Below are 16,401 nucleotides of genomic sequence, written 5' to 3'. Positions count from 1 at the left end.
CCTCAGTTTTTAGCTCTGTGAAATGGCAAGCATTATAATACTGCCTCCATGGTGTTCTTATGAAGATCTGTTAGTTAATGCACAGTTCAGCCTTCAAAAAAATACACTTTTTTAAAAAGTAGGCTCCCACCCCCTTAGCATCTCATACCAAAAAAGATCAAAGACTAAATGGATGTGAGAATCTGCCTTATACATAGCAGGTACTCAGTAAATAGTTGCTTCTGGAATGAGATTCTTTAGTACCCCGAGACCTCTTCTCCCTATGCTGTTCTGATCTCCTGGTGATGGTGACAGCACCAGCAATGGTGGAAGGGTCTGGAGTCCTACTGAGCAGTTTATCTTTGCTCTGTCTTCAGAAACTCTGAAATCTAATGACACTGAGATGACCATGTCCACATCCAGGGGTAAAACTATGTGAGAGAGATGCCTGTTCACAGCTCACTTGCCTTTCCAAGTGAATCTGTCTGCCCTGTTCCCTATTAGAAATCCAGGGAATCAAAGGACCACTCTGGGCCCACAGCTAATTAGGCTGAAGTGGACAAGGGTCCCACAGACAGCTAATCCACAGGCTGGTTAAGGACCTGGCATGAAAACACGAGGCAGTCAATTGGATTCCTCTCATGGGACTTTGGAGTCCTTATTACAGGAACTGCGCAAAAAGGCCATGTGGTAAACCTGGGATTCATGAAGCATGTGTGAGAGCTATAAAGGAGAAACCAGTAATGAGCAAAGGATGTCGGAATAAGTAGAGGGGGTAGTGAGGAACAGACGTGTCTAGACTAAAGAAGCCGCAGTGTCTGGTGCACACCTTGGAAAGAGTAAGGCAGGGAATCCCCTGGCTTGCTGGTGGCTTCCCAGAACCCATTCCCAGGAAGCTGGCAGGTCTGTGTCTGCCCTTAGATTATGTGAGCAGCTATGGCATTTCTATGAACAACCCCACCCTCCCCCGGTCACCTAATACCTTGCCCTACACATAAATATTTACTTATGATTAATTCCTTAATCTTTTAAAAACACGATTTAAAAATATAGCCTTATTTATTTTAATTTTTTTTATCCTCACACAGGACATTTTTTGATATTTTGTTCAGATAGAGTAGGAGGGAGAGAGAGAGAGAGAAACATCAACGTGAAAGGGACACATCGAGTGGTTGCCACCCACACGACCCAACCAGGGCCGGAGACAAACCGCCACCGAGGTACGTGCCCTTAGCGGGAACCGAACCCGGGTCTCTCAGGACCGCAGGCCGACGCTCTAACCGCTGAGCCAAACCAGCCAGGGCAGCCTTATTTATTTTAAACACACACAGAGTCTTGCTGCCCTCTGCCACTACTAATAAATAAGTGATAGAATCTGGAAAAGCAAAATGCAAATAGCAGCATGTTATGATTCCAGGTTGATATGAAAAAGTTCATTTTGACACCCATCCTAGTTAGATGGACACACTCCATAGTATTGGGGCTTCTCTGTATTGTAATAGATGTGAATTTATTCAACTACTTATCAAATATTTTCCAAACACCCTCCTACTACATACTCTTGTAATCTGCCTCCTTGTGTTTCAGGGCTCATGAAGGTGGGGAATAATAATGCCTTATTCCCATTGGCACCTGCAGTGCCTGCTGCAGAGAAGGTACTCGATAAATGTTTGTTGAATGATCAATGTTTCCAACTCAGGCAAGGGAAACAGCAGAATTTTCTATCTTTCCTAAATCCAGAGGGTATTTTGGGAGAAGGGGGTGCCAGAAAGGGAAAACAAGCTGATTGGAAATATTCCTGTAGTGAAGCATAAGACACAGGTATACAGGACTCCACTTACATGTGGACACTGAAACAATGATGTAGTTTCAGATGGATTTGCAGCTATTCAAACAACTGACCCTGCACAGTTGGACTGGCTCTGTTGCAAATCTGACTCAAGCGCAGAGACCCAAAAGCCGTGGCTGAGCCATTATCTGGGCCAGTGGTTTTTATATGCTATATTTTTTATTGTCTGGAAACAACCATGAACTGATAAGAGATGGCTCGAAAGGATGGAATCCTGCTTTTCATATCTAAATGAGAACTTAGCCAACTTAAACACCAAGTTGAAATGTAGGGTCACGACTTTGTTTCAATATAAACGGAGTCATCAGCTTAAGACATTGACTCTTCGGTTTCTGCAGCACACATAGCCCTTCCCCAGGGATCTATCTCCTCCTGTTCACAGGGCCTGTTTGTGACAAAACACTGCTCTGTTGTAAAGCTTAGATGGTGAAGCTGTGAGGAGAAGCCTCAACATCCACACCCTTCCCACGTCCCCTTCTCTGGATAAGGACTGTGGTATCTGTGCTCCCCCTGGGACAAAAAGAAGTAGTGAGAAAGAACATCAAGGACATGTAAATTGCATGAAAGTTACAAGACATGTTCTTTGAGGTTTTGATGTAGTCAGCCTTGGGTTTGAGCAGTCTCAATCAGCAAGCCCAGGAAAGCCAGAGAGGGCCGTTGAGTCAAACCTGTCCCATCGTTTAATATTTTGGGAACAGAAAAGAAGTGTAACATTTATATACTGGGTCTTTAAGGACAAAGTCTCAGAAAAGGTCACCATGTAATGTTTTAACACAATGTAGACTGCTATCTCCTGCAGAAAGAGGAAGTTTCTTAGGCCTCCATTTCTCCTGCCCCTCACAATGAAGGAACAGTATTAGCAACATGAGATTTTATCTCTTGTGTTTGCAAACCATGCTCCAGCAGTACTTCAGGTGTCTACAGAGCTCTGGTTTGGCCCATGAGCGCTTTGTTTCAGCCTTGGGTGTTGTTATGAATGTCATTCATTTACTCATTAGACCATTCCCGGGTTTTTCAGGCAAGGAAAGGGAAAAGAAACCTGAAGAGGAATATAAAAAAGAATAGAAGAAGGATATAGAATTCTTCAAAAAATTCACAGACTAAAATGGGAGCCAAGGTTAAAAATAATTGTATCTCAATGTGGTACATGGAATAATAGCAGTTCAAGTACCAGGAGGGCTTGATGGCAGTTGTCCTTGGGCTGGAGGGGGTGGGGGGAGGTGGGGGGGGGGGAGACTTCAGGAGAGGGTGATATTTGAGCTGGATAATAAAGGATAAGTAGGAATCACTGGACAAAGAAAAAAGAATCTTCTAGGCAGGGTCACAGCATGGGCAAGTGCTCTGACCCCTGGAGGAGGAGGTAGAAGAGTGGTCAGTTGGCGCGGTGGGAGCATTCGGCAGGAGCGGGGGAGCAGTGGGGGAGAAGAGCCTGGAGTAGCAGTCTGGGGACATATGATGACGTTCCTTGATCGCTATGCTAAATAGTTTAGATTTTTATTAAAAATGATAGGGAGTCACCAAGGAGTTTGAAGCAGAGAGTGACACAATTAAATTAGCATTTTAGAACAATCTCTCTGAGGGGATGTGAAGGATATGTTGGGGGAGGGAGAGAGAGACCAGCTCAGGGAAGCCACAAGGATTTCTAGAGCCCCCGTGCTGGCACTAGGACTTCAAAGATGAACACAACACCATCCCGGCCTTCAAGTACCATGCAACTAAAGGAGTGTATTAAGTCTCTATTGCTATCTAAATGCAAACTTAGAATACCAGAATGGCCCTGGCCAGTATGGCTCAGCGGTAAGAGCGTCACCTACGGACCAGAGTCCCGGGTTTGATTCCAGGGAAGGGCACGTACCTCTGTTGCGGTTTATCCTCGGCCCTGGTTGGGGTTGTGCAGGTGGCAACCAATCGATGTGTCTTTCTCACATCGATGTTTCTCTCTCTCTCTCTCTTCCTCCCTCTCTCCCTCCAGCTCTATCTGAAGATTAATGTAAAAATATCCTCTGGGTGAGGATAAAAAAAAAAAGAATACTAGAATGTTAGGGGCTTAAAAGAACACATAGTCATTATCTTAGCGTTTATATGAGATGCAGTGTGGTTTAGCTGAGTCCTCTGCTTCAGGCCACAGTCAAGGTGTCAGCCAGGGTTAGGGTTTCATCTGAGGGTCAACAGGCGAAGAATCTGCTTCCAAGCTCACATTGTTGCTGGCTTTGGCCAGAGGCTGCCCTCTGTTCTTTGCCACGTGGACCTACTTAGCATGACCATGTGCTTCATGAAAGTATGCGAGCTATGAAGGCAATGGAGAGAGTATGCTCACAAGACTGAAATTGTGATCTTTTTTTGTGTGTGTGGTACGTGTCCCTAGCAGGAACCGAACCCGGGACTCTCTGGTCCGCAGGCGGATGCTCAACCGCTGAGCCAAACTGGCCAGGGCATGAAATTGCAATCTTACATAACATATCACAGACGTGACAGTCCATCATCTTGGCTAAGAAGCAACCCCCGGTCCCACCCACACTCGAGGGGAGGGGATCACACTGGGGTGGAAACACCCGTAGGCAGGAATACTTTGAGACCATTTTAGAGTCTGTCTTTACAGAAGGAGACATCTTAAACTATCTCTGCGTAATCAGGGAAAAATAAGGTGGGGTATTCTCCATGGGCTGTGAGATCAAAGAGAAGTTAAATAGACCAATCCAGCAATTAAAGCACTACTTCCTCAAGGCGTTCGATTAGGAGATTATTTCTGTGGTCCCTTGAGATATCATCATTTTATTGTTATTAGCCATAGGGTCCTTTAGTTTAAAAGTCCGTGATGGTCCAGCTGGTGTGGCTCAGTGGTTGAGTGTCAACCCATGCACCAAGAGGTCACCAGTTTGATTCCCGGTCAGGGCACATGCCCAGGTTGTGGGCCCGATCCCCAGTGGGGGGCATGCAGGAGATGGCCAATTGATGTTCTCTCTCATCGGTGTTTCCATCTCTCTCTCCCTCTCCCTTCCTCTCTCTCTAAAAAAATTTTTTAAGTCTGTGATGGACTCAAGTTTACATCCCAGCTCTGCCATTTACAGCAGTGTGAACTGGGGAGTTAGGTAGCCTCTCTGAGCATCAGTTTCCTAATCTGCAAAATAGGAACACTGCTGCTTACCCTGTGGGGCTCTTGAGGGATTGAATGAGATGTCATACATAAAAATACCTAATACAGGCCCTGCCACACCCAAATTTAACCCATAACTAAGGCCCCATTTCACTAAGGCCAATAGTGTAGACCCAGATGGATATTAAAGGCTTGTTCAAGGTCACACACAAAGCAAGGCCTGGCTGTGACAGATCCTACATTCCAGCCTTCTCCTTAGAGATCTGTGACCAAGACTCCCACAGACACACCCAACATCTCAGTGGTAGAAAAAGGAGATCCTCACATCTCCATGGTGTGAACACTCCATTCATTTGACAACTACCTGATACATTGTGATAAATACTTGCTGACTGCCTTCTAGGACCTGGGCTCTAGGGCCATGTCAGCCTCCCCAGAAGCTCTGCCAGGGCCCTAAAACAGGCAGGTTCTCTCCATTAAAGTTCCTCTGTAGCTCCAGATTTCATCCCATGGTTTGGAACAGCCAGACACAGTGCTAGCCATGGGGCCGTGGGGTCATGAAGCCTTGTTCAATGTGGATGACATTTGTAAGTCCAACATAGTGGACTCAGAGATCATAGAAGTCCTGTCAGGGTCATTCCACCTTTTTCTGAACAATTTATGTAACAAAATGACAAATGAACTCCTACCACCCCATCCCAGGCTCCAGAGTCTATGGCCTCTGACACCAGACTTTACTTCCATCCGTCTCTCAGTCTTACTTATTCTGTTATTTATTTAAAGCTCTCTCCATTCACTCTATTTGCAGTCCACAGCCCAACAGAAGAGAAGGCCTTGGATTACTGTGCCTAGCTTTGTGCTAAATGAAAACATGTGATTAAGGATATGCTGACTTTAAAAAAGAAAAGAGCCAGTTATTCCACCAGCAAAATAGGTTTATTTGAAAATAGCAGAGGAATTTCAAGCAAGCTGTGGTGAGCCATAGGCCAGTCTGGAGAACAGGAGAGGGGCTTGCTTTTATAGACAAAAAGAGGAAGTTGGATGGGGCTGTTTTGAAGAATTCTGGGTGGTAATGGCTTCTCACTGGCTGAGTGTGGTCATTTGTCATTGGCTGGACTGTAACCAAGAACCCAGTCCTGAAGGCAACCAGCTAAAGAAGTTCAGGTGAGGCTTGGCCAAGATGGAGGTGTCTTGTTGGGCAAGGAGAAAGTCTTCCTGCCTCCTGCTGTGGTATGTCCTCCTGTTCGGGGTCTGGATGGCAATGCATGAGACCTCCCCTTCAGGGCTTCCACACCTCAAATGAAATGAAGTTTCCTTTATTTATTTTTAATAGATGGATGGCTGGGGTACCTGGGGGCAGGGGTTGGGGAAGGAGCTCTTCTCAGGCCGGGCTTAGCTTTTCTGTCCATGAGTGTGGGCTCCCTACTAAGGCAGAGCTCAGATGTTGGAGCTGGGGATAGGCTGGGCCCCTCTTCCTCAGTCTGGTCTCCTGAGTACAACTTCAGTGGTTGTTACTCCAAGATTCTATGCAATAGCCTGGAGATGCAGCTCTACCGGAATATCCCCTGGAGGAGTCCTGGTGTACAAATGTTCGGGTTGAAGACTTCCCATCCAAGTTCTTTGTCCCTGTGGTGACAATGCCACCAACCTTGATCGATCCCATCATGTGGAGAAAGTCCATCGGAAGAAGATTCCTAAATGCCCAGATACATAATAACTTCAAAACTAAACATCTTTTCCAAAGAGCACAGCTCAAAGATAAGTGGCTTCAAATTGTGAAATGCAAAGAATGGAAATTGCTAGCATCAACGTAAGGCAGATTGTAAGATGTTAGGAAGGCTCGTACAAGGTACCTCCTATCTCTGTGGTCACAGCATGCCCCCACCTCTGCTGGTGCTGGTGCGGGTACTTATTACTATGGGGTGTCACAGCGCAGGGTCCTGGATTCTTAATGGCAAGCATCAGAAACTGAGTTTCACTTCTATAAGCAGAAGATACATTCATAATAAAAGATATTGTTGAGCTTATAAAATCATCAAAGATGCAAAAAAAACAAAACAGACTTGGCAGGTGGGGCAAGAAAGAAGGAAGCTCCCGAGCCCAAATCATGCCCCAGAACTAGTTCAGTGCCACCGTGGCATTGGCAACACAGCTCAGACTGCGGTCCCTACTACTCCTGGAGCCTGGATGCGGCCACCACTGCTGTCACCACCACCACCAAGGTGGCTTCTCTAGGCCCCTGTTTCCCTGGGTGTCTGAGAGGCTGAGCCTAGTGACCACTGCAAGGGAAGCTGGGTAACCAGCATCTTGGGCTCAGAGCAGCTAAACAGTGATAGTGTCCATTGGAGCCCCAGGGCTTATATCCAGGTCTCCCAGGGCCTTCTCTCTTTAAATAATTAAAAGGTAATTACATGTAAAAAGGGAAGAAGACAAATTCACTCCCAAAACATTATTGAGCAACTATACGTCAGGCAATATACTAGATGGTGAGGATAGAGCAGTGAGCAAAACAGACACAGTCCCTGACCGTGGAGACGTTACATGGTGGTGGGAGACAGGGAGTAATAAACGTGTGTGTGTGTGTGTGTGTGTGGTGATAAGTACTGTGGAGAACAATCAGGGTAAGGGGGCATAGGCAGCAAGGAGGTGAAATTTATAGAGGCGATCAGGAAAGATTTCCCTGCTAAGATGACGTTTGAACAGAGAAGGAAGGATGGAAGTGTGTCATGGGGCTCCCTAGGGAAGACCATTATGACAGAGGAGATAGCCGAGCAAAGGGCCTGAGGCAGGGGCACACCAGGGCATTGAAGAAACAACACAGCCATTGTGACTGGGGCAGTGAGTGAGGAGAGACTTGGAGGAAACGAAGGCGGAGAGATAGGAGAGGTTTTACTCAGCGCAGGCAAGAGAGCTAATGGGAGGTTCTGAACAGAGAAGTGAAATTATCTGACTCCTGTTTTAGAAGGAGCCCTCTGGCTGCGGGTGGAGAACAGGCTGTAAAGAGGCAGAAGTGCAGGCGGGAGAGCAGGTAGGAGGCTCCTGCAGTGACCAGACAGGAAGGGCAGAGGCAGGACCAAGTGGGAGGACGGCAGTGGTAAGAAGGAGGCAGGTTCTAGTGCATTTTGAAAGTAGAGTCATCAGGATTTGATGGACAGGATATTTCATACTTTCTCTCAATCTCATATATATACACACATATACATATATACAAATATATACATATATACATGTGTATATATATATATATATATATACACACACACACACATATGTGTATTTAGGCAAAACAAAAAAATCTTATTCTAACCAGAGTGCTGTTCCAAAGTTAACACTACATAGTAAAATAAATAGAGATAACAAAGAAAAAACAGATTAGTTCTGTTATTTAGCTAAGACTTGATTAGCACAAGCTCCCAATTCCTGCCTCTAGGTAATAATAATCATAGTGATATTTAAATTGTTTGAGTGCTTACTGGGTCCTAGGCACTTCCCTAAGCACCTTACATAAACCATTTACATGTATTAATTATTTCATTACCACAGATGCGCCATAGGTAGGTGATATTATTCTTCCCATTTTAAAGGCAATGAAATTGAATTATGGAATCATTTAATAAGTTAGATAAGAACCACTTACAGAGAAATGAAGTTTTGTCTGTAGTGAAAGATGGAATAATTATTAAATAACCACCTAAACAAATACATTGCTCCCTGGGGCTTCACTTCATTTGCAGAATGAGGGCATTAGAAGAGATGATTGCTCAGGTCCTTTAGCTGTGACTATCTGTGAATCCTTCATTGCTAGAAAAGAAAATATTGTCCCTTTTGCCTGCCTGGCATTATAAACATTAAATAAACAATTCAGCTTAACATTTTTTTTTTTTATCCTCACCCAAGGACATTTTTTTGCATTTATCTTCAGATAGAGCAGGACGGAGAGAGGGAGGAAGAGATAGAGAGAAACATCGATGTGAGAGAGACACATCGAGTGGTTGACACCCACGCAACCCCAACTGGGGTGAGGGTACAAACTGCAACCCAGGTATGTGCCCTTAGCGGGAACCGAACCCAGGTCTCTCTGGTCTGCCGGCTGATGCTCTAACCACTGAGCCAGACCAGCCAGGGCACATGTTACTTCATTTAATCATCACAACAGTTCTATGCCAGAGGGACTACTATTCTCCTTATGTTTACATATGAGGAAACTGAGGCTTTAAGATTGTCCAATACCACAGAGCTGTGATGTAAAATCACCAGCACTCATTATATCTTAATTTTCTTTTAATATATTGCAGAAAACTCTAATATATTGCTTAACGTTTAAAAAAACAAAGCAAAGCAAGGAGAAAATCAAAATGACTAAGAATCCCACTACCCAGAGACAATACTTACTATCGTCATACAGCCTTTTTTCTCTGCATATATGCATAAATATACAAATTTAACAAATCAAAATCTAACTCTACATATCCATATTTTACCCTGGGTCTTAATTTACTGAATGATGTTCTGAAGGAAATACCACAGTGTTTAAGAATGATTAACTCTAAATTTAAGTTGTATAGACTAAATCTGTACCACTTTCTGTATGACAGTTATACCTCAATAAAGTGCTCTTTAAAAAATATTTAAGCCCTGGCCGGTTTGGCTCAGCGGTTAGAACGTTGGCCTGAGGTCCAGAGAGATCCAGGTTCGGTTCCTGCTAAGGGCATGTGCCTCAGCTGCAGTTTGTCCCTGGCCAGTCGATGTGCCCTTTCACATCGATGTTTCTCTCTCTCTCTCTCTCTCCCCCTCTCCCTCCCTCCCACTCTATCTGAGCAAAGAATGGAAAAATGTTTTCGGGTGAGGATAAAAAAAATATTTAAAACAAAATGTTTAAGAGCCCTGGCCGGTTTGGCTCAGCGGTTAGAGCATCAGCCTGCGGTCCAGAGAGACCCCGGTTTGGTTCCCGCTAAGGGCACGTACCTCGGTTGTGGTTTGTCCCCGGCCCTGGTTGGGTCGTGCAGGTGGCAGCCACTCGATGTGTCCCTTTCACGTCAATGTTTCTCTCTCTCTTCCTCTCTCTCCCTCCCACTCTGTCTGAACAAAAAATGGAAAAATGTCCTCGGGTGAGGATAAAAAAAAATGTTTAAGAGAGTAATTTTGTGACTGGAACACATGATTCACCAATTCATCATCCCACATTTAAGGGAAAAGTGTTCTCAAGCACCTCTCAGGACTGACAAATTCTTTTTTATAGAGTTACTTAAATGTGTACAAACATAAAATTGTATGTAAACTTCTCATTATTAAAAGTCTTACAGAACTATAACAACAAAATAAATTTGAGATGATATGCGACCTCCACCACTGCTGCCTCCTATTCCTGTAGACAAGTAGCTTTCAAACCTTTTTTAACTGATGGGAAGAAATACATTTTATATCATTATCCAATATATCCTCAGGTCTACTATCAACTATCTATGGAGAAATAGATATGCTATTTAGATTGAATAACAAATTCGAATAAAGGTTTTATTGAACCTACTGTTATTAAATCTGATGCACGCTGATGACTTCTTTTTATTTATTCTGTTTCTCTCTCTCTCTCTCTCTCTCTCTCTTTCTCTCTCTCTCTCTCTCTCTCCCCCCTTTACTGATTTTAGTGAGAAGGAAAGGGAGAGGGAGAGAGATAGAAACATTGATGAGAGAGAACATCGATTGGCCGCCTCCTACATGCCCCCCACTGGGGATCGGGCCCACAACCGGGCATGTGCTCTGACCAGGAATCAAACTGGCCACCTCTTGGTGCATGGGTCGACGTTCAACCAGTGAGCCACACTGGCAGGGCTTTTTTTCAAAATGCTGATCAGATCCAATGAAGCTGGTTCCACCAACCTCTAATGAGAGATTTCAATCCTTTAGTTTGAAAAACACTACCTCTGGAGGCCAAAACTATGCCTTTTAATCTCTATATCCCCAACACACAGACTAATGTGAAAGTTAATTTTTTTTTAAAAGGGAGCAATCAAGATTAAATTAGTAATATTATTTCAAAAACTGATGAGAACAAAAAGACACAGCGAGGTCAATTGACTTACTCAAGATCACACAGCCACACAGATGTTTGAATGCAGGTCTGTCCGAAATTCTGAAATGAAAGCCTGTGCTCATTCCACTGACTGTTGTCACTAGAAACGGAGCCTGAAATAGGGGTTTGGTGTATGTCATATATGTATGAAGTTAGTGCTCAAAAGAGAAAGGGGGTGAGAACAGGGGAAGGATGTGAGGGGAAGGATGTAGTCTTGACAGGAGACTGGTTTCTGCAGTTTAATCCCACAAGCAGCTCTAGAGCAAGAATTACTCTAGGGTTTGTTCCACCTTGAAACAAGAAGGCAGTCACCTTTTTCTTCTTATTATTCTTTATTGATTTTAGAGAGAGAGCAAGGTATAAACATCGGTGGGAGAGAACATCGATTGGCCAGAAGGGAACCACCTTTCTGTGCGTCCATGTGTCAGTGAGTCATTGGCTATGGGTTGCAGGTCCCATAGCCCAGGTCCCATTTGGCCAAGGCAATTCCTTGGAGAAGAATTTAGCAATAATTAACCATTTATGTTATTAACGATCATAATGGTGGCCATGACCATTGGCAATAAAGCTTACTCTGAAGTCCCATCTAGTTGACTGGAGAGCTAACTGGATGAAAATTCATAACAGGATCTCCTACTTGTCTGATGGGGCAAGACTTTCTGGCTCAGATCTGCATGTGGCAATTCAGTAACTAAAACCCCAAGGAGCCCAAGGGGACTCCACTTCAACCCAAATTCCCAGTGTTTAATTCCTGTGACGATGCCCTGGGCTCACACTGGTCAGTATGACTTTGGGCGTAGCTCACAGACATCAGACTCAGAGATTCAGGATGAAATCGTCATCCCAGCCCTAAATTAAGTCCAAGACTACAGGATAGAGGGGATGCGGGCCGGGGAGGGGGTCCGCTGGGAGATCAGGGGGAGTGTCCCCAGCCCTGGTTCTCTGTTCCAAGCAAGAAGAGAGCTTGGCTCCATCTGCTAGTCATGACTTGTGCTGACCTCACTGTTTCCAGACTCTGGTCCCTGAAGGTAAACCTTCCCGGATCGTCCCTTGTCTGACACTCAGCATTTCCTCCCCAGTGCTTGTCAACACCCACCCCCTTCGCCCCACGGATTAGGGCATTAAAATGCCTAGTTCCTGCTGAATTTTCAGAACCTCAGATGACTCATACTGTGCACTTTAGTGAATGCAAACCATTCCTGCTGCTAATGGCAGTGGTTTCACATTTTTTGAGATTATGTAAATCTGCATTTCTTTGAGTATTGTGGAAATACTTGATGAGGGGGTGAAGAATGGTAAAGCAGAATAGGGAAGAAGGCAGACGTTGGAGGAAGTCAAACTGGGCACAAATGTGACATATATCTGCATAATCATTTGTTTCTATTTCTAGAAAATTTTTCTGGGACACAGAGATTAATGGAATTGTGGGAGGGGGGTACCTCTGATCCCTCCCCCATCTTAGAAGCAGGTAAGTGATTCACTCCTTTGCCCCATTCTCTTATCTAACTACATGCCTCAACCCCACCTTTGCTGATGGCTCCCCAGACTCTGTCCAGTACTGTTCTCTCCTGTACATCAGCCCCGTGGCTACAGCAGCTCAGTGGTATCAAATCCAAAGTGAGTCCAAACTGAGCCCAGTATTTTCTGCTCTTTGGTGTTTCCTCTCTCAATTAAGAATCTAATGACACCACTCATTCATTCCAGCTAGAGACCCTAGAGTCTTCCATTTACCTTGAGGGATAGACTTGGCTTCTTATTAACGGCTTCCCAACCACTTGAGTTATCAAACTCGATTCTATTCTAACTTTTAATGTGTCTCAAATCCACCCTTCCTCTCCTTTTCTGCCTCCACTGTTCAGGCTCACATCATGCCTGCGTGAAACTTTGGAATAGTCTCCTAACTGATTTTTTTTTTCCTTCATCTATCCTACATATTTATTGAGCACCAACTATATGCCAAGCAGTGGTTTAGGATCTGGGGACACAGAGATAAACCAAGCAAGATCCCTGTCCTTATGGCATTTCCATTTTAATGAAGCAGTCAGGTAACATCCAACAAATAAAATACTTCTGGACTAAGGTGGCAGATTGATACTTTCTCATTGGGTTTTGTTCCACCAAAACCTCAAAAATAGCCAAAAGAATAAAGAAGTAAAAATAACCTAAAGAAATTCACCAACAGTCATCAAATAAGGAAAGAGGCATACCTAGCACAATAAACTTCAAAAACTGTTAACCAAGAGAAGAAACAAGAGTCCAGGGTAGAGCAGAGAAACCTAGCAGAGCTTTGCTCCTACCTGGGTTCCTACTTCCTTAGACACTATCGTGGAGAATCTACCAGGTCCTGTGAATTCTCGCGAATACCCACAAAGCTGAGAGAAGCCAAGAATGTAAGTATCTGTATCCATTTCCTGCACTGACTGAAAAGTGGTAAGAGTGACTATGGGACAAATGGGTGTCAGAGGGCAGTGAACCATGGGGCTGATTCTGAACAAAGGGAAGGCTTCAAACTGATGTGGGTAACAATGTAAGTCTAAGATTCCACCCAGGGTATGGTGTATGCGACCCAACCCCGAGGAGTAGATCCTGACGCGGCTCTGAAATCACAGCAGGTAGAACAGAGCCCAGGCATTCAAACTTCCACCGCTCTGCCCACTGCCCACCTAGTTTCCACAACCCTCACAACGAAACTGAGAGAAAACCAAAGTTATCTCGGTTACAAGAGGAAGAGAATCCAGAAGTCACCCACACTCTGTCAGAACAAATAAAGCCAATGGATGAAGTTCCCTAAGCATTAGCGAAACAAAAAGAAAAAAATATGACGACACTGAAATCATACTACAGAGGGCGGGGTGGGGATGCAGCATGCAAACGACCAGCAACCCAAAAGAGAAGATGTCATAACACAAGCAACAGGAGGAAATTCCTCCCAATTTCCTCACAAATCCAGTGACACACAAATTCACAGATGACATGGTAAGACCGCAGAAATGAGATGAAAAGGGAGATTTCAGATTTAAGAGACCAAACAAAGAAGAGCATCATTATAGAATTAAACTACACATTATAAATGAGGACACTGAACAGATGCTGTTGAAATCTGAATACTGATGTAGAGGAAAGGCTTAAGACAATCATAGCAAATGGGAAAGAGAAAGAAATAGATATGGAAGAGAGAAAAACATTAAATATAAGAATAACTGACGGTCCTTAAGTAAAGAGCCCAGCTATATGGGATCAGAAGATGTATTTGCGTGTGTAATCAATTTCATTTGCATGAAAAGAAGGGCTGAATAGACAACTAAACAGAACAAACTTTATTCTAAGAGAACAGGATGTGGGATGTTAAATACCAAAATATATTCTAATTAAATTAGTGAACTTGGGTGATAAAGAAAAGTTCTTCAAGTATCTTGGCCAAAAAGCCAATCATCCCGGGGAGCAAGACTCAGCAGCTAATGTTTATTGGAAGTCATTGTGTTTTAGACACTTTCCAAAGTTCTGTGGGAACTTGTTTACTCTTCACAGCCATACCATGAGGAAGATATTATTATCCCCCATTGAAATAATTTCTTGAATAAGTTAATAAAAATGAGTCATGGTTTAAAGAAGTTACAAACTAAATCCCATTATAGAGCTCAAAGCCTGTCTATCACAGCTGAAAGGTCTTGGTGCTGTCAAAGTAACCTATTGTCTTGTAGGTACTTCCCTGAAGGTAGCGTGTCTGAGCACACAAGGGTGGGATGACCTCCACTGAAGAGATTGGGCCAATGCCAATGACACTGGTGCAGAGGTAGAGGGCGCTGGCTGCCCTGGCTTCCCCATGACATCATAAAATATCTGGGTTCCCCCTGAAGCCAGCAAACAAAAGAACAACTGCCTTTCAGAATAAGTAATCCCGATACTGGATCTCATCCAAGACACACAGAAGGAATCCTTCTAGCAGATAAATCAAGCAAGAGGGACGTTAAAAATCATCCAAGACTATGGTTTTGTTTTCAAGATGGAGAAACAGAGGCCCGTAGAGGTTAAAGAAATGATCCAAGGTGGCACAGCTTGTCAATACTGGTAACTTTCTGTGTCCCCTGAGGTTTTGCACATGCTGAATGTCTACTCAGATGATTCACAGGCCCAACTTCAATACTTGAAGGCGATATCAGGAACTGGGCAGGTGGACTCCATGTTTTGTCTTTCATTTTTTGTAAACACACTCTGGAGGAGACTTGGTTCAAGGCTAATCAGAGGTGGGAGCTCAAGGACACACAGTTTTCTGTCACTTGGAAACTTCCATGCTCGGGGTGGTAGAACATTTCACCTGGGACGGGATGCAGTCCCCCTGGAGAATCTACTGCATTTCCTCCGGAGTGGGATGGCAAAGCGCTTTGATTTCATGTTCTGATCAGCAGAACAAATGACCCTCTGACCCCACCAGCTTCCCGAGGATCCTCTCCTGGTCATGGCCTCACGGCCACCATGCATTTTCTGAACCTCCCCACTCCCAACTACCAGCCTACCAGGGTGGCCTTTTCCAACCCTGGGACCATGTTTAGCACTGTTGTAGGGGAGTTTTTTTTGTTGTTGTTGTTGTTTTATCCTCACCCGAGGACATTTTTCCATTTTTTTGTACAGAGTGGGAGGGAGAGAGAGGAAGAGATAGAGAGAGAGAAACATTGATGTGAAAGGGACACATCGAGTGGCTGCCACCGCACGACCAACCAGGGCCGGGGACAAACTGCAACCGAAGTACGTGCCCTTAGCGGGAACCGAACCCGGGTCTCTCCGGACCGCAGGTCAACGCTCCAACCGCTGAGCCAAACCGGCCAGGGCTGTAGGGGAGTTTTTAACTTGATTTGAGTGTCTGTTGCTATCTCTTGTTCTGAGATCAGAATATCAGAATATCTCTAGGCTGGGCTGCTGCTTCTCATGCCTGCAGACTCCAAAACGCCCTAACACCTTCAGTCTCCATAACAACAGGCCCACCTTAATTGCGTGTGGGCCGCAGGGCAAGGGCACAAATAGAGCTCCACGTACCATAGGTCTATATAGTAAGAAGCAATAAGTCAAACCAATCAACTATTAAGTAAAACGTATTCCACCTTCCTATCTTTCTAAAGACAACATTTTAAAACATGTGTAAATGTATGATGTTTACATGACTAAAAGTTAACAAAATATCTAAGATATCTAAACTTTACTATTGTAGGACATGTCTAGTGTTTGGTTGGTGGGCTGGCAATTTCTAGATGAGTAAAAAAAATAAAGACATGGTAATTCACATATTATCATAGTATTTATACCATATAATTAATTCTTCTTGTCTTCATTTTAGCTACACTGTTAATTATGTTATTGTAGTAAAGATGTTCACACAATTTTTTTTCCGTGACAGTAATGATCTAAGAAGTAAAT

Source organism: Molossus molossus, unplaced genomic scaffold (assembly GCF_014108415.1).
Source record: "Molossus molossus isolate mMolMol1 unplaced genomic scaffold, mMolMol1.p scaffold_m16_p_23, whole genome shotgun sequence".
Classification (NCBI taxonomy): Eukaryota; Metazoa; Chordata; class Mammalia; order Chiroptera; family Molossidae; genus Molossus; species Molossus molossus.
This window is presented reverse-complemented; position numbering follows the sequence as displayed.